Raw genomic sequence first — 19,269 nt, 5'->3', positions numbered from 1 at the left:
CCTTGGCTGTCCTAGACTCATTTTGTAGACCAGGCTGGCCTCGAACTCACAACCATCTGCCTGCCTCTGCCTCCTGAGCGCTGGGATTAAAGATGTGCACCACCCACATCCAAGTCCTTAACCCTTAAGCTGCTATGTTAATAACTCTTACGCAGAATGTTTAGTCTGTATAGATTAATATGTAAGGTTGGTTAGAGGGTTAGTGAATAAGGGTGCTTGCTGCCAACCTAATGACTTGAGTTTGATCCCTGTAATGTAGAAGGTGGAAGGAGAGCCAACTTCCCTACATTGTCCTCTGACTTCCACACATGCACTGTGGCATGTGTATGTGCATGGGTACACACACACACACACACACACACACACACACACACACACACACACACATATGCACACACATACACACCCCACATAAATAAATAAGTATAAAAAATGAAGTGATGGTTCACTGTCATGCATACTGAACGTGCATTAGATATTAGGTTATCATTATGTGTGGTAGACTTGTGTGTGTCTGATATGTAGGCGAGCCCAGGGCTCTAGGAAAGAATCTAACACTATTTAACCCCCACCTTCCTTGCTGGGTGTTTGAAAGGCTTGCTGAGGTTGTGGCTTTCTGGCTTGGGGCAGATCTTTTGTATAACAGATGTTACCCAGATGTCAAGCCAGGGTCAATTGGAGAGTTGGCTCCTGCCTCTCTCCCACGGCCTGCAAGGGAGCCCAGTGCCCTCCCTGAGATGTCTGTGAATTCCCAGGGCCTCTGTTCTCATGGTTGCATCTTGGCTTGAGTTCCTGCCTGCTGCCCCATCCTGGGGGGCTGTCCTTCTTGCGGGGAAACCAGCCCTGTTTGTTCCTTCTTGCCCCAGACCAGCCTTGTGACTGCATCTGATTGCTTGCAAGTCCATAACTCTCTTTTCAAAACACTGCGCCCTCCCCGAGATTCCACCATTCCAAAGGTTCTGACATCGGTTAGCTTCCTCCAGTAAGATCGTGCCTGACAAAGAATTCCAGTGCTGGCAGGAAAAACTTGCACAGTTCTTGCATAACAGAGCCAAGAGTGTTATGACTGGCTTAGAGCTAAACAGGCTGTTGAGAGAAGGTGAAAGCTTGCTGAGGACACCCAAGGTCAATGGCTGCGTGAGGACACTGGACAGGCGTTTTCCTTGGCAAGCTGGTGTAAGACTGAGGCTGGGAGTCCAGTCTGCGGGTACAGGAGCTGGTCTAGGCCTGACACTGAGGCTGGCTGTCAGATTGAGTTAGCGACATGAGGACATGAGGGGAGCAGTTAATCCCAGCTCGGTATCAAAGGATCAGCCGTCAGTGTTGTGAGGCGGTTAGCCTCAGTACACCGAGGAGTTTTCATAGACGTCAGGGACTTCCACTCAGGCCAAACTGAGATTGGTGGCTGCAGAACAGAAAAGAATGTTAGGACTAGCCAGTTTATATAGCAGAGTTTGGATTTAATTTTAAAAAAAAAAATATATATATATATATATGGGCTGGTGAGCTGGCTCTGTTAGTGAAGGTGCTTGTGGCCAAGCCTGCCTTGCTGAGTTCAATTTCTGGGACCCACAGAAAGGCAGAAGGCAAAAACTAACCCCACAAAGCCGTCCTCTGACCTCCTTATGTGTACCTTCCCCTCTCTCCGTCTCTGTCTCTCTGATTCTCTCACCCACACCGTAAAAGTAACAAACTAATAAAGGTATATGTGTAAAGGTTTTACTTATTTATTTATTTTAAAATTTATTTTGTTAATGGGTTATTTTGTTAGTGGGTAGCACGCATGTGGAGACCGGAGGACAACTCCCACGGAGTCCGTCGGCCTCTTATCATGTGGACTCTAGGTTTTCAACCCAGGATGTCAGGCTTGGCTGCAAGCCCCTTTACCCACTGAGCCATTTTTGCCAGCCCTGGATGCCTTAATAGATAGACTCACACATGAGGCTTAAGAGGAAGAGAAACATCCAGAAGACAGTAAGATACACCTGAGAGTGTGGGTGCAGCTACTCAAAGAAGAGTCAACAAAAAGTATGACTCACCGAAAGGTGGATATGGGCTTCTCACTAGGGAGTGTTAGCTAACCGTTGCTTTGTTTTGTCTTTGAGACAGATTTCTCACTGGCTCCATCTGTCCTGGATCTCACAGAAATCCACCTGACTCTGCCTCCTGAGTGCTGGGCTGAAAGGTGTGCGCCACCATGTCTGGCCACAGTTCGAATTTGATGTCACTGCCTTTAAAGGATTGCTGAAGAGGCTATAGCTGTGGGCCCCCCCTAGGAGATATCTGCCAGTATTATAATTGATAAGGTAAAGTCTAGCTCACAGGGATGTTTTTTAACTGCAAGCAAAGTTAATGTTTTTGTTTGCTTGTTTTGTTTTGTTTTTGTTTAGATTCCTAAGCAATGTCTGGGGAAAAGAATGGAGCCCTGGCCAAGCTTGTGTGTATTTAGGAATTAAGCCAATCTCTGTGTATGAAAGCAATTTAACTCTAGGCCATTAGCCTTAACACCAAATACTGTGATGGGATTCTGCTTTCACAAATGGAGTGAGGGATCCAGTTCCTTTGCTTTTTTAAATATCCCCATAATTCCTACGTCTTTCTTTTCTTTTTTTTAAATCTTATTTTATGCATATGAATGTTTTGTTTACATGTGGGTCTGGTGCCCTGGGATGCTCTGAGACTGGGGTTTCAGATGGCTGTGAGCCTCCATTTGGGAACTAGGAACTGAGCCTGGGTACTCTGGGAGAGCAGGCAGCATTCTTAACTGCTGAGCTAAGGCTCTAGCTCCCTTTGGTGTCTTTCAATTCTGCCTCATAAGTGGCAGCCATGTGAATCAAGGCTTCTAGAAAATTAGACAGGGGCTACAGCTGCTAGAACACGTTAACGCATCGAACTTCTGGTTCTTGTCATCACAGGCCGGCTCCTCAGGGTGTAGCCCACCAGGGATCACAGGCTGAAGTTACAGCAACTGGAATTTTCATGAGATTGAAGCATCCCTGGGTTGGTCAGGATGAGTTGGACGAGCTCAGAATTGGTCCAGGTCTAGGATGAGGGTGTGAGGTGTCTTAGAGAGCTATATAACACTCAAGTCTGGAAGACAGGCGGTGTTCTAATGAATGTGAACATATCTCAGTAATATGGACTGAACTGTACCTAAGTCTGCTTCATAGAAAGGCTTGCTTGCTTCCTGCGCAGTGTGTAATAGCATTTGGTATGAATTTGAATGGAAGCTTGGTATGGGCAAGGGCCATTTGAGACCAGAAGGCCTGCCTCTGTTTCTTCTCCTTCCTTCCTTCCTTCTTCCCCTCCTTCCCCTGTCTTTTCCTTCCATTTCTACCCCCTCCTTTTCCACCCCGTCTCCTCCTCTCTTCCTTTCTTTCTTCTCCCGTGCCCTATCATGCTAGGAGGTTTGGCAGATGTATCAATTGATTTTTTGGTGTGTGTGTGGGTATGCTTTTGGGATAGATTGAACTACACTAGGCAAATCCTCTGCCTCAGCTTGATTCCCACCCCCTTTTGGCTTTTCTTTAATGTTTCAGGCTCAACTCTTATATTGGAATCCACCAAAATCTAATTCTTTGGATCCTCAAGTATATTTAAAATATATTGATCTGAAATACACACACACACACACACACACACACACACACACACACACACAGATATATATATATATATATATATATATATATATACACATACACACAGATTTATATATATATGTTTGTTTTTACATGACAGGGTTTCTCTGTGTAGCCTTGGAACCATGACACACCCTTGAGTTAAGAACTTCTAATTTAGTTAGGTTTGTATGCTTTACAAGTGAGGAAAGAGATACAAATGCCTAAAGCCTTGCTCAGGGCCACACAGATAACCAGGGCAGCACTGGCATCAGTCCAACATGGCTATTCAGCTAGAATCAGATGTGTAAATCTGAGAAGAATGTAATGTTCTTGGGCCCTATTTTCCTCATCTGTAAAATGGGGATAACGATGCTGAGGCTGGAGCCGGGTATCCGTGAGCAGAAAGGGTCAAGGGCCCGTGATGAAAACTGAGAATTGTTTTGCAGTGAGAATAGAAGCGGGGTTAAAAGGAGGACTGAAGGTTAAAGTGACAGAGTCTGGAACCCTGAGGAAGAAGGCTGGTGGCTGATATGAGATAAACAGTTTAACCGCATAAGAGGAGGGAGAGGATTCTGGGCCAGGGATGACAGGCTGGCTTCTGCAGAACCCCTGAAGCCTTTGAGAGACATCTAAGCCACTCTTGTCCTTTCACAAAGCCTGGCTCCTAATGCAGCTGTAGCATATTAAGTATAGGTAGCATTTAAGAAAGCCTATGCTTACTTTAGGAGACTGCTCCAGAACACGTAGAGACAAGGAGCTAACCAGAGACAGCTTCCACAGCTTGGTGGCTGTGACAGGCGATTTCACTGCCGTGGTAAAATGACAAGGAGGTCACGTAAGCGTGAGAACAAAGAACATCAGAGACATGGGCAAGTGTGTAGTAGGTAGCAACTCTGGCCAGTGACTAACAGCTCACAGAGTCAAGCTCAGTAGCTCCTGAAGGAGAGCGGCCTCCAGCCTGCGCTAACTGGGTGGGCAGCGTACTGCACCAACTGTGTACAGTCACCTTCCTGCCTGGTGCACAGGTCATGTGGGCCCTGCATTGCCTCAGCTGAGAGAACTTACCAACCTCACACTTGCCATCTCAGTCCCCTGTCCACTCTTTGCTATGAACCTATCAAATCTATAGACAGAGAAGATCAATGGCTTTTCTCTCTCTTGAAAACTGCTGCTCTCAGGAGTTTGCTCCATCTTTCCTTAATTTCTCACCTTTCTTCCATGTCTTAGTTTTCTGTAATCCTTCTATTTTTTTAAAAATTTCATTTGCTCATTTTGGGTTTTTGAGACAGGGTCTCTCTCTCTCTCTCTACAGTCTTGGCTGACCTGTAACTCCCAATGTAGACCAGACTGGCCTTAAACTCACAGAGATCTGCTCGACTCTGCCTCCAGAGTGCTGGGATAAAAGAGGTATGCGCACTACTACACCGGCCTGTAATTCTCCTTCCTAAGGCTTGCGTCTGCCTTGTATACTCTCAACAGAGTTGCCCCTTTACGCTTCACTGGTGAGAGACAGCAAACTCAGGCACAATCTCAGGTTGATCTTTGGTGACTGCTAAGTGCCTGGCTCCTTACAACCTGACCTCAAGCACAGCCGGGGTTTGAGACATCTAGTTAGACCTAGAAGTTAAAGCCATGGTGCCCACACTGTAGGAATTCTATGTAGATGAGGGTAAATCATGTAGAATTAGTTCTTTCATAAATTCTTACTTTCATCAAAGTTTTTTATTTTATTTTATTTTATTTTTTTAGGGAGGGACTCCCTTTGTATTGCCTAGACTGGCCTTGAACTCTTGGAGTCAAATGACCTTTCTGCCTCAGGACTGTAGTAGATGGAATTCTGGGTACATGCTGCCACACTTGAGTTAAGAAAAACAGAAAACAACTTAATTATTTTATGAGGGGTTTGCTTTAATGTATGTCTGGGTACCATGTGAGCAGGACAGCAGATTCCTTGGGTTTCCTTCGTTGTTATGTGCTAGGAACGGAGTCAGAGTCTCTGGGAGAGGGCAGTCAACGTAGGTTCCTATTGTTTAAACATTGGACGCATAAATTGATTGCTCAGCCTGTAGCAGCTACGGTGTAGCTCAGATGTTAAGACTGGACTAAAGAACGCTTGCCACCTAGTGGCTCTATGGGGGAATAACACAGTTAAACAACATTTATTTTATGTGCATTGGGTGTTTTGTCTGCATGTGTGTCTGTGTGAAGGTGTCATGCATGGCTTCTTCTTGTTGATTGAACACCTTACTCATGCGATTATTCTTAACCCTAGGAGTATACATTTCCTGATTTTTTCTGAATAAAATTGGCTATTGCATGTTAATTTAGTCTTCCTCATTTTTAGGCCCCACTCTCCCACGTTCACGCCGTCACAGAGTAATAGTACCAGGGCCAAGGACCTATCTAGGCCCAGGTTATTGGCCTCATTAACAGTGCTGTGTTGGAGTCCATCTCATGGAGAAGTCCAATCAGAAAATGGTTGCCTACTTGTTGGGGGTTGGTCTGGGGCTACTATGTATTCAAACTGCTTGCTCCCCATGATCCTTACAAGCCAATTGACACTTATCCGAAATGATCGATGTAAGCCTTGCCTCCCAAATTGTTCCTGTTTGGCGAATGAAGTTGCCTACACCTGGGCTGGGCAGGCAAGAGTAGGTGGAGCCTAGGTTTAAGGCCTTTGGGGTGTTGGAGAAGGACCGCAAGGAGGAGAGAGGAAGGAGGAGGAAGGAAGGAGCAGGTCGCCATGGATTACTCTGAACTAGGAATGCGTGGCAGGGAGAAGCTGGCTCTGACGACTGGCATGACAGAGAGAAGCAGCCCAGATGGGAAACAGGTACAAGTGTTTATGAAGGTTTTGCATTGGGAAGTAGACAAGGTAGCTAGCTTAAAAGGTTACTATCTGCCCAGCCCCAGGGTATTAAGGCTTATCAAAACTCTCACATGTTTTTGTGTCCTTTATTTACGTAATAGCAGGTTAAGGAATAACTGCCAACTTAATAATTATATGAATCAATATTAAATATTTGCAATGCTTCAACAGCTCCTCCCATAACCAGTGGTCGCGTCTTGTCAGGTTACACTTGGCTTTTTATATGAATATTAGGGAGCTGAACTCTGTTGTAGAGAATATAAAAAATAGCTAGCAATGTTATTATTAAGCCCTGTAAACATCACAGTGGTATTATCTAACCTGCTGCCATCGCTCCAGCCCCCTTGTGTTTGTTTGAATGTGTCTTTTTAGGCTGTCCACAGTGATGAAATCTCAGCAACATGTGCACTCATCCATGGTTTTTTGTTTTGGTGACTTTTAAAACCAAACCAAAACAGTTCCGTAAGTAGTCTCTTCATGGATACAGCAAACAAACAAAAACCCAGAAATGGCTAAGATTAGTAGAAGAAGTGGCAGCACGTGCTGGTGGGTATGTTGAGTGCAAACTTACACAATCACTATAGAAATCAATATGGTGGCCCCTCAAGAAGACGGGAATCAATCTATCTCAACATCCAGCTATACAATTCTTCGGCATGTACCCAAAGGATGCTTTAACCTACCACAGAGATATTTGCTCAGCCTTGCTCATCGCTGCTCTTTTTATAATAAGCCAGACATAGGAAAAAGCCTGGGAACAGAAGAATGGATAAACACAGTGTGGCGCATGTACACACTGAGGACATCACCACTCTAAGGTATGGTTGAGGGAAAGGTTTTTATTGCAGATATGAGGGACAGTACTGCCACAGGCCTCTGGATGAGTTCAGAGCAGGCAGAGAAAGTAGGGCACTGAAAATGGCCAGCAGACTTCAACCATTTTTATTTTCAGTAGATTGAATGGGTCATGAGAGGAGAGGGGTGGGGCAAGCATGGGAGACGAAGAGAAAGAGACACCGAGAGAAAGGGGCAAGAGAGAAAGACAAAAGAGAGGACCAAGAGACCATGTGGCTGGAATTATATGGTTACAAGTCTATGTATATGAAAATCTGGGGGGTTGGTGGAGAAGTTTAGGATAGGTGTGCCACAGGGTAAGAAATGCTAAGAGGAGCCATAGGCACTGGCCCTGGAGGCCAGAATACACTTGGTATGCTAATAGGTACCACAGCTAGCTAGTTGTCTCTTCTGACAGATAAGGAAATGGCTCCTTTGATAAACAGTTTCCACTTTGATAGAGAGAAACAGTCTCCAGAGTTTTTTTTTTTTTGGGGGGGGGGCTTCCTTTGGATCTGACAGTACATTTATGTAATCAAGTATTTATTACACAGCAGTTAAAAAAATGAAGTTATGAAATTCACAGGTAAATTGATGGAACTGGAAAAGATTATCCTGAGTGAGGTATCCCAGACCCAGGAAGACAAATAAGATGTGTATACACTCGTATATGAATATTAGCTTGCCAGATCTCAGCTCTGGATGAGGGTCGGGCCCAAGAAGAGTGAATGCAAGAGCGATGAGGGAAGGAAGAATCAGACTCAGAACACCGCTCAATTTCTTTTGATGAGAGATGGGCCAGAGAGGAAGCCCTACTGGCTTTACCTCTTCTGACAACTTGTGTCTCTTGTAAGCTTTATTTATACACAATATCATTTCCTTAAAGACTTTAATCATTGGTTACACAGCTTGAAATCTTTTTTGGTTACATAAGTATATAGGGACAAGGGGGAACAAAGCAAGCAAACAGCAAATTTCCTGAGAAATGAAAATTAACTTTAGGATAAAATCAGCTTTCTTTTAATTTAAAAATTTCTTCCTTATTATTGGTATCATAAAGCCTAACAGCTACAAAAGATATTAAACAAAATGACTCTATTTGAGTTTGTTGGCATGTTGAGTTAAATTGGCAGGTAATTAACAGATCAAAGATCAATCCCTCCACCTCATACCCTAAACTTGTCTTCCTGACTTTTAGTTGATCCTTTCTTTTCCTTTTTTATATTTAAAATAAACCTATCATTTAAAAATATCATATAACCTTTTTACTTAGAGGCGGCTTGTCCTTTTGTCTTTCCAAAACATCATAAAAGTCCTGGCCTGTCAAGTTTATTCAAAAGGGCAGGCAGCTCACTGAGCCAACATGCCTGTCTCTCTGACTTTGTCTTGAACTCCTGTATCAATACAATTTCTATCTTTACTGTAGTTTTGTAAAGAATAGAAAACTGTTAGGACTTTAGGACTGTCTCCAACGTCTTCCTTTAACCTCATCGTGAACTTTTACTTCAATAAAATTTCTATCTATATTATAATCCTGTAAAGGAATATTAGAATTTGAAAACTGTTTTCTTTTGCTTTTAGGCAGGCACCAAGGTCTGTTGATAATGGCATAATCAAAATCTCTCTCCTTCTAAACTAGTTCCTTGTTTCTGAAGCTGAGCATAAAGACCTAGTGATTTTAATTACAGCTTGTCAGCTTTCAAAGTTTCCCTAAACTTTCTTCTTTACTAATTCTTCTAAAATCCTCTACATCATGTACCAAAATCATTTATTAATAATCTAACAATGAATCTGAATAAATTCTATAGGTGACTCAATTTCCTGCACAGCTGTATTTTCCCAGGGAATCACCAATAACTTTATTAGTTCTTTTATTAACATCAGCTTTTTACTAATCTCCAGTTCTAGCCTTTGGAGAGAAGCCTCTAACAGTGAGGAATTTGCACAGCGAAGGGTCAATCCAGGGCATCCAGGGACTGGAAGTTTGTCAGGCAGGCCTTAAGGACACCTGGTTGTTGGGGCGCAGGAACTTTGCTAGGCAGTGTCCCCAGAATTCTTGGCCTCACCATTAGCTCTTAAAGCATTAATAATCAAGTAATTCCATAGAATCATAGAGATTAGGTCTAGAGTAAGGGACTAGGGGAAACAGGTCTCAGTAGAAAAGGACAACAGAATAAATGGTTATGATTGGATAGGGGAGGCTGGAGTGGGAGGATCAGATGGGGAGGGGGAGGAATGAGGTGGTGAGGGAGGAAATATGGAGAGAGACAAAACTAGGGCTATTTGAGAGGCAGTATGGAAACCTAGTATAGTCGAAGCTTTCTAAAATATATACATATATGAAGGGGACCTAAATGAAGTCGCCAAATAATGGGGAAACAGAGCCCCAAATGTTGCCAAATGAGGTGTCCAGCACACGGACCGAGTTCCATTTTGAGGTTGTTGGTTAACGGGGTTTCCTGGAGATTCCCAAACCACGCAGGCTATTGCCAGGACTATAGGTTGCTGTCCACAAGCTGACAGTAAGGCCCCATTGTTCGAAGACAGGGTCTGCAGAACTGATTGAAATATGAAGTCAAACTTGTGCCTCCACAGAGTCTTCACACCCTACATCCCGGCATTTTTGGTGGAGGAAGATACTCTGCATGCTACCGAAGGAGACGTGTAAACACCAACGCAGCCACAGATCCCTTAGCTCTACAGTGCTGTCCTGCCTGCAAGGTATGCTAGCGCAAGGCGGCACAATCTTGTGGGAAGAGTAACCAACTAATATCCCACCTGACGTAAGACCTACTCCATGAGATGGAACCCATACCCGACACTGCTTGGGTGACCAAGAACCTGAAAGCAGATAGCCAAGTGACCTAGGGTAAAACCAAATACTACTGTTCTAAAAAAAAAATAAATACAAGGATAAAATGACTCCTGGTGACATTCTGCTATGGTTATAGATCAGCGTCTTTCTCAGCTATCATCCTGTAGCAGTTGAAAACAAATACCCACAATAAATAGTAAACAGATGAACAAAATACATAAATAAAAATGTCTATTTAAATTTTTTTCTTTCATTGAAAATAGATTTTTTTCTATTGTAATGAGAACGTGAGGACATAAAAAGAATGTAATGAAGATATATTTTGTGAGAAAAAGTTAGTTTTCTATAAAAGGAAAAAATTCAAAATACATATTCATTATGTGTATGCTTGCTTATTTATTTATTTATTTATTGACTGTTTATTATTTATTGTGGGTATTGCTTGTGTGACCCACAGCCAGACATTATGTAAAGAATGAGAGATCTTGGAAAACTTAGCACTAAATGGGATGTCCCCACCAAAACCTTCCCCTCAGGCCTCCATGAACCCTTCAGAAGAGGAGGCAGAAAGAGTGCAAGAGGCAGAGGGAAAGGTGGACACCAAAAAACAAAACAAAACAAAACAACAACAAAAAAAAACCCAAGGCCTTCTAAATGAACGTAATCAAAGCTCATCTGAATTCACAGAGACCAAAGCAGAAAGCCCAGGACCTGCATCAGGTCCTTTGTGTGTACGTATTAGAGCTTCCGGTTTAGTGTTTGATTAAAAAAAAAAAGATTTATTTATTTATTATTTATACAGTATTTGCCTGCATGTGTGCCTGCACTCCACAGGAGGACACCAGATCTCATTATAGATGGTTGTGAGTCACCATGTGGTTGCTGGGAATTGAACTCAGGACCATTATGGAAGAACAGACAGTGCTCTTAACCTCTGAGCCATCTCTCCAGCCCGTGGTTCAGTGTTTTGATGGAATTCTTGAGTGTGTGAATGAGTGGGCCTCTGACTCTTGCACCTTCCCTTGGGCTTCTTTCCTCCTGGTTTGTTCAGTTCCAATGTGTTAGTTTTTGTTTTATCTTATTATATTATATCTTATTATCTTCCCTTCGAGGCCAGCTTGTTTTCTAATGAGAGGCAGAAAGGGAGTAATTCCGAGAGGGAGGAGAAATGCGGCGGAACTGAAAGGAAAAGAGGGAAGGGAAACCACAATGAGGATATACTGTGTGAGAGTAATGTCTCCTCAATAAAAGGAAAATATTAAAAATGTACATATGTATTCATCCATGGTGTGTTTGTGTGAGGTGTATATGCACTTGTGTGTCTGGGTGCATGTGACTGTTAGCATGTGTCATGGCAAGAGGGTAATTAAAAAAAAATTTTTTTAATTAATTTATTCTTGTTACATCTCAATTGTTATCTCATCCCTTGTATCCTCCCATTCCTCCCTCCCTCCCATTTTCTGCTTATTCCCCTCCCCTATGACTGTGACTGAGGGGGACCTCCTCCCCCTGTATATGCTCATAGGGTATCAAGCCTCTTCTTGGTAGCCTGCTATCCTTCCTCTGAGTGCCGCCAGGTCTCCCCCTCCAGGGGACATGGTCAAATACATGTTCATAGCAGCCTTATTCATAATAGCCAGAACGTGGAAACAGCCTGAGTGTCCCTCAGTAGAAGAATGGATAAAGCAACTGTAGTACATATACACTATGGAATACTACTCAGCTATTAAAAACAAGGAATTCCCGAAATTTGTGGACAAGTGGCTTGAGCTAGAAATGATCATAATGAGTGGGTTAACCCAGAAGCAGAAAGACTCAAATGGTATATACTCACTTATATCTGCAAGAGGGTAATATTGGGTGTCCTGCTCTGTTATGCTCTGACTTATCCCCCTGAGACAGAGTCTATCACCGAAACTGAAGTGAGGCCGGCAGCCAGCAAGCCTCGGCCTTTGTCTCATTGCTGGTTACAGGTGCTAGCGGCCATGCCTGGCTTTGTACATAGTTTTTTCTGGGTTTAAACTCAGGTCCTCTTGCTTGCATAGCAAGTGCTCTGATCTGCTTAGCTAACTCTACGGACCCATCAGTGACTATTTCTGTGCCCCATCACTCCTACTTAGTGGCGTCTGAGGTTAAATGGTCACCGTCTGAAAAAGCCTCTTCTGTAGTTAGAAACTCTTCAAGGCGTGGTCTGTGTGGGAAGAGTAGAAAGGGCCTCTCCAAAACATGCATGCTTAAGAGTGACTGTGTGCTGTGAGAGGGGAAATTAGTTTTCTCAGATGGAGTGTTACTGGGCGTATCAGCCATAGTCCAGAAGAAGTAGCTGACTCACACAAAGTAGATTGGATGGGAAATTTTTTTTTTGGTTGTTGTTCGATTTGATTGTTGTTGTTGTTGTTATTATTATTATTTACTTATTTTTGTCTGTTTTGAATTTCATTTTTGATTTTTTTCTGAGATAAGGAGAGAGGGAGGGAGGGAGAGAGAGAGAGAGAGAGAGAGAGAGAGAGAGAGAGAGAGAGAGAGAACAAGATACTAGAAGTTGAGTGAAAGGAACTGAGAGGAATTAAGAGAGGGGAGGAATGCGATAAAAAAAAAACACTGTATGCACTCCCCCCTGCCCCACACAGGGTTTCTTTGTGTAGCCTTGGCTGCCCTAGACTTGCTTTGTAGACCAGGCTGGCCTGGAACTCATAGTGATCCACCTGCTTCTGCCTCCCTGAATGCTAGGATTAAAAGCCTGCACCACCACGTCTGGCTGCATTTTTTTTTTTTAGTTAAAAGAAAGAAAGAAAGACAAGAAAAAGAAAAGAAAGTGACTCCTGTCACTCAGGAGGCAGAGGCAGGTAAATCTCTGTGAGTTCAAGACCAACCTGGTTTACATATTGAGTTCCAGGACAGTTACGAGCCACACAGATCTTCTCTTAAAAATAAAAAACCCAATCTGTTTTGAAATTATTGAATTTCTTATCAGCTTCCTCCCATATCCCATCCCTTAGTGCTGTATTTTGAGGAGGTCCCCCAACTCTACGTGTTGGGGCTCTTATGTGTCAGTGCAGCAGTATTTGGATCTGGAGGCTTTTGGATGATGTTGTGTTACGGATGTAGATTAGATACAGATGTAGATTAATACTTTTTCCTCTCTTAACTAATTAATTTGCAATCTATTTAGTGCATTGTATGTGCACGTGTGTGTGTGTGTGTGTGTGTGTGTGTGTGTGTGTGTGTATGTGTGTGTACATGCCACAGTGTGTGAGTGTAGGTGAGAGAGTAACCCAAGTCTGGCGTCTTCTCTCCCTCTACCATGTGGGTCCTAGGTTTGAACTCAGATCTTCAGGCTTGGTGGCATGCTCTTTACCTGCAGAGCCCTCTTATTGGGCCCTTCCTTTCCCCTCCCCTCCCCTCCCTTCTCCTCTTTTCTTTCTCCCTTCCCTTCTTCCTTTTTTTTCCTTCTTCCCTTCCCTTACCCCTCTCTTCCCTTCCCATTCAGTTCCCTTTCCTTCCTGCCCTGCCCCCCTGGCTCTCAACCAGGTTTGTCCTTTCTCTTCCTGCTAAAGTGGCAGGGGAGTCTTAACCAGTAACAACAGCCCAGAAAACAAAGGTACCGAAATACCACCCCTCCTTTATATTTCTAGAAGAAGAAGAAGAAGAGGAGGAGGAGGAGCAGTAAGGAGGAGGAGGAAGAGGAGGAGGAGGAGGAGGAGGAGGAGGAGGAGGAGGAGGAAGAAGAAGAAGAAGAAGAAGAAGAAGAAGAAGAAGAAGAAGAAGAAGAAGAAGAAGAAGTAGTACTCCATCTCTGCTGTTGTAGCCATAGAAAACAGATGAAGTGGGGATGGAGCTGCGGTTTGGGGGCCCTGAGTGCCATCCCAGAGTGGGTAGAGGTTGGGAGAGAGATTTAGTTCCTTAGCGAACCCAATGCAAGGAAGGGTGCAGTTCTAGGCCTTGCCCACCAGGGGTAGCTGTTTATAAATCAAACTGGGCCCAGTTTCACTACAGTTAATGTCCAAATCCCTGTCTGCGGTCCTCAGGCTCCCTTTTGTGTCCTCAGCATCTCATCCTTGGTCTCCAGTGTGTTTACACATAGCCCAGGTGGGAGATTTACCCCCAAACACCTCAGGTCGGGTTCCTCTAACTCAGTGATTCTCAATCTTCTTAATTCTGCCACCTTTTAATACAACTCGTCATGCTGTGATGACCCACAACCATACAATTATTAGTTACTGTTATAAATTGTAATATAAATGTATGATACGCAGTTTATCTGATATGCGACCCCTGTGAAAGGGTGTTTTGATCCCACTCATTGGTGAAGAATGCTGCTCTAACTTCTAACAGGGATCCTCAGATATCTCTCTGCTCACTGTTAAAAACTAAAATAATTACTTTTGAGTCAGGGTTTCATTATGTAGTCCTGGCTGGTTTTGAACTCACAGAGGTCTGTCTACCTTTGCTTCCTGAGTGCTGAAATTAAAGGCATACACCAGCATGCCTGGATAAAATTAATTTTATGTATATTGTACGTGTGTATGTATGGTGTGTGTGTGTGTGTGTGTGTGTGTGTGTGTATGTGTGTGTGTGTGAATTTAGGAAGTCCTGTGTAGAGGTAGGGTATTGGTCATGTGTTTGAAAACATGGGCTTCTGATTGTTTGTTTTTCTTTCTGTGATGTATGTCAGGCTTGATAATTCTGTCTCTATCTCCTATCTCTTCATTTGAGTGTTGGGATCATAGATGCCCAGACTATCATGTCCGGCTTTATGTGGCTCTGGGGATTTGAACTTGGGTCTTCACACTTGTGTGGCAAGTGATTCATCCACTGAGTGCTACCTCTTCAGCCTTTCTCTCTTGACTGTTAGACCTTCTTCCTATTTCCTGCTAACCATAAGGAGAACAAATATTGCACATAAAGGGCACGGGCTCAGCTTATCCTGAGAGACACATTACTTTCTTGTTTTGTGCCTCAGTTTTCTCCCTTGGGTAGATTAGACATTGAAGGTATATACAGGGCAAGTTCAAGGTGAACAATGAGAAAGTGAATGTATTTTTTTTTTTGTAAAGTGCCTGTCCAGTGTGCATGAAGTCCTGGGTTTGATCCCTAACACTGAACACATTGGGAATGGAGGCCTATTACCCATGGGAAATTCAACAGCAGCAGCAGCACTCTCAGAAATTATGAAAGGCACTGCGTGGTGTAGAGGATGTTTCATCTGGAGAGTAGCCTCCTTTTATAAGGAGAAAAAAAGGATTCTGTCTTTTCCCTTCTAGAAAAATCCTAAGTTGTTGCAATGAGAGTCTCTAGCTTTTGGCAGGCCTAAATGGTCTGAACAACATCTGTCCTTCCACATGTGTCCTCCTCAAAGGGCTGTGTGATTCCAGGACTCTTCCTACAGACATCAGGGAGGGGACAGCCTTGGCAGGAAAGCTACCAGCTTCAGGCTGGGGACGGGGGTGTCACCTTTGACGTAAGCATCAGTAACTCTACCGCAGAGTTTGAAAGTTTTTATGTGGCTGATGTGGCTCATACAATACTCGCAGGGGAAGTGGTGACCAGGCTGAGGTGAGTCCCAAACAGCTAAAGGCCCTGCTAGGGTGGTCAGTTTCAGGCAGGGGTGGGGTCCTTGGTGGGGCTCACATGCAATCTCTCACCCCCTACCTTGGCTCCTTCTCAGTCAGATTCAGCTCTTCCCTGTGCTCCCCCTCCCCCCACTGCTTTGGACTCTTACATGCTCTCTGGGTCTGGATACTTTTGGCTCTTAGAATTTCCCACTTGTTTTATCTCTTCCTTAGTTTCTCAAAATCTCTCTCTCTCTCTCCCTGACCACCATCTCTCTCTTTCTAGGTTTTGGGAGTGGTGGGTCTGTTAATCTTTCCCAATTTCTGGCTCTCTTTCTTGGTATATCTCCCTATCTAATTGTGTCTTTCTGTCTCTCCCTTATTCTCTGTTTCTGTCTGCCAGTGTCTTTAAGGCTCCAAAAAACCCTTGCTTCTGGCACGCAGTGGTGCACAGGCTCTTACTGTTCATACAGTCCCTCCTTTGTCTTCTTAGGTTGTGTTTTCCTGATACCTCAGTCCCAGAGAAGGAGGATATTCAGCACACAGCCCAGTTTCTCCTTAGACCACCACCCCTATGCTTTTTCTTCAGCTCACTATCTCCTTATCCCACCTTCTCCCCTCAGCCCACCTTCCCCTCAGCTCACTTTCCCCTTAGCCCGCCTTCCCTTCAGCCCACTTTCTCCTCAGCCCGCCTTCCCTTCAGCCCACTTTCTCCTCAGCCCACCTTCTCCTCAGCCCACTTTCTCCTCAGCCCGCCTTCCCTTCAGCCCACCTTCTCCTCAGCCCACTTTCTCCTCAGCCCGCCTTCCCTTCAGCCCACTTTCTCCTCAGCCCACCTTCTCCTCAGCCCACCTTCCCCTCAGCCCTCCTTCCCTTCAGCCCACCTTCTCCTCAGCCCACCTTCTCCTCAGCTCACTTTCTCCTCAGCCCACCTTCCCCTCAGCCCGCCTCCCCCTCAGCCCACCTTCTCCTCAGCCCACCTTCTCCTCAGCCCACCTTCTCCTCAGCCCACCTTCTCCTCAGCCCACTTTCTCCTCAGCCTACTGTCCTCTCAGCCCATCTTCCCCTTAGCCCACCTTCCTCTGAGTCCACCTTCCACTCAGCCCACCTTCCTCTCAACACACCTGCCCTCTGCCCACCTTCCCCTCAGCTCACTTTCTCCTCAGCCCACCTTCCCTTCAGCCTACCTTCTTCTCTCAGTCTGTCTTCCCCTCATCCCTCCTTCTTCCTAAAGCCCACATTCTCCTCACAACCCATCTTCTCTCAGTAGTCCAGTTTCTCCAGCCTGTCTTCCACAGAGCCTGCCTACCTTCTACAAGTCCTCCTTCTCCATCCTGCTTTCTCTTCCAGCCAGTTTCTACCCACAGCCCACAGTCTCTCTACAGTCTCCACATTCTCATTTCTCACCCCGCTTTTTCTCAGAGGAGATCTGGCCTTTCATGTCGTGTCTTTACCTTTCCCATAGGTATATTTCCCATACCCAGCCCTCTGCAGTGAAGCTGTGTGTGTGCCTCCTGTTCACCACCACCAAGCAGCCTTAGTAACACCAGCAACTGAGCAAGCATAGGTGCCAGACAACTCAGGAAACACCACTGAGTCCTTGGTCTTTTGGGGCTCTGACTCTGTGTGCTTGGTCGCAGGGTGGGGTAGGAGGAGTGGGGCAATGGAGGCCTCCTGAAGATGATCTGTGGGTCTGGTTGCTGTGAGGGTCCAGGGAAGTTATTCTTGGGAATTTGATGAAGGAATTGTTGTAAAATCCAGCTTTGTTCTATGACCTGCTGCTCAGGAGGCTTAGTAGACTCTCAGTGGAAATCTGGGTGTCCCAAAGATTTGATCTAAGTTCAACAACTCTTAGCTCAAATTCTTGGGACCATAAGATTTCCTTCCCCAAGACTTGGGAATATTCGCATAGACATAATGTCTATGTTGTGGGCGGGGTGGAATTCTAGTCGTGCAAAAATTTCTGTGTTTTATGTCCACACAGTCCAGAGGTCAGATTAGATCAATTTTTAAATAGGTTTGTATGTAACAGTATTGAATGGTATGAAGGCCAGAGGTGAGTGTAGGCTGTCTTCCTCAGTCAAGCTCGACATCTTTCCCTTTCCTCTTCTGTTTTCTTTTTACTTTGAGACAGGATTCCATGTAGGCCTGGCTGGTCTCCAACTCAGTATTGACTCTGTCTCAAGCCTGGACCTTCTGAAGGCTGGGATTACAGATTGTGCTACTATGCGCAGTTTATCTTTAAAAACATTACTTTGGGTATAGAGGGGGTGTGTGCACCATAGCACAGCACACATAGGAAGTGGTCGATGACACTTTCAGGAGTCATTTTTCTCCTTTTCTCCTGTGGTGCCTAGGAATTGAACTCACTTCAGTCCTCGCTCCTTTTCCTTCCCCTCTCCCAGTCCTCTCCTTCCCATTCTGCCCTTTCTGCTTTATCTGGTTCTCTCTCTCTCTGTCTCTCTGTCTCTGTCTCTGTCTCTCTGTCTCTCTGTCTCTCTGTCTCTGTCTCTCTTTCTCTCCCCCCCCCCCCATGATATATGTATATACACACTTGTGTTTGGGAAGGCAAGTGTATATTTCTGTCTGTCTGTCTGTCTCCCCCCCCCCCCCCCCCCCGTGATATATGTATATGCACACTTGTGTTTGGGAAGGCAAGTGTGTGTGTGTGTGTGTGTGTGTGTGTGTGTCTGTCTGTCTGTCTGTCTGTCTGTCTGTCTCTCCCCTTTCTCCACCCCCCCACCGCCATGACATATGTATATGCACACTTGTATTTGGGAAGGCAAGTGTGTGTGTGTGTCTGTCTGTCTCCCCCTTTCTCTCCCCCCCCATGATATATGTATATGCACACTTGTGTTTGGGAAGGCAAGTGTATGTGTGTGTGTGTGTGTGTGTGTGTGTGTGTTGGTCTATCTGTCTGTTTGCCTGCCTGCCTCTCTCTCTCTCTCTCTCTCTCTCTCTCTCTCTTTTCTCTCTCTTCTCTCTTCTCTCTTCTCTCTTCTCTCTTCTCTCTCTCTCTCTCTCTCTCTCTCTCTCTCTCTCTCTCTCTCTGTGTGTACCAAGGCACATGTATAGATGGAGGTCAGAGGGTAATGGCAGGCGTCAGTTCTTGTTTTAGGCGGGGTCTTTTTGCTCCCTTGCCCCTGCATGTTAGATAGTTGGCCTGGGATCTGCTGGGATCCCTCTAGCCCTACTGGGATTACAGATTACATGCTATACACCTGGCTTTTATGTGGGTACAGATTCAAGCTCTGGCTCTCACGCTTGTGCCACCAGTGCTTTTGCCCACTGGGCCATCCCCCCAGCACCACAGTGAATTTTCATTTGAGCTTTTGTTGCCGTTGACGTGGTGGAGCATGTCTGTGGTCCCAGCTCTTGGGGGGGGGGGGCTGATGCAGATGGTGCCTTCTGTATTTGACCTGGAGCTGCGCCTGGAAATCTTTTCTTTTAATTTATGTTTTTAGACTTATGTATGTATGCATGCTTTTCCCACCTCATCTGTGCCTGGTGCCCATGGAGGTTAGAAGAGGTTGTTGGATCTCCTAGAACTCTACTAAAAGATGGTCGTGAGGCATA

The 19,269-nt window shown here is 44.9% G+C and overlaps 1 long non-coding RNA gene across 1 annotated transcript in view; it reads left to right on the top strand.

Moving 5' to 3' along the window:
• Positions 1-7,263: 7,263 nt before the first annotated feature.
• The window catches only part of LOC311605100, a 28,538-nt gene continuing 16,532 nt past the window's right edge, over positions 7,264-19,269 (top strand). Inside the window, exons 1-2 of the long non-coding RNA XR_014781791.1 lie at positions 7,264-7,310; positions 9,922-10,047. This is a non-coding gene — a long non-coding RNA (uncharacterized lncRNA). The remainder of the gene's footprint in view (positions 7,311-9,921; positions 10,048-19,269) is intronic.

Source organism: Acomys minous (genome assembly GCF_964271855.1).
Source record: "Acomys minous genome assembly, chromosome: 9".
Taxonomy (NCBI): domain Eukaryota; kingdom Metazoa; phylum Chordata; class Mammalia; order Rodentia; family Muridae; genus Acomys; species Acomys minous.
Note: the sequence above shows the minus strand (reverse complement) of the source record. Positions and strands in the feature narration are given on the sequence as shown.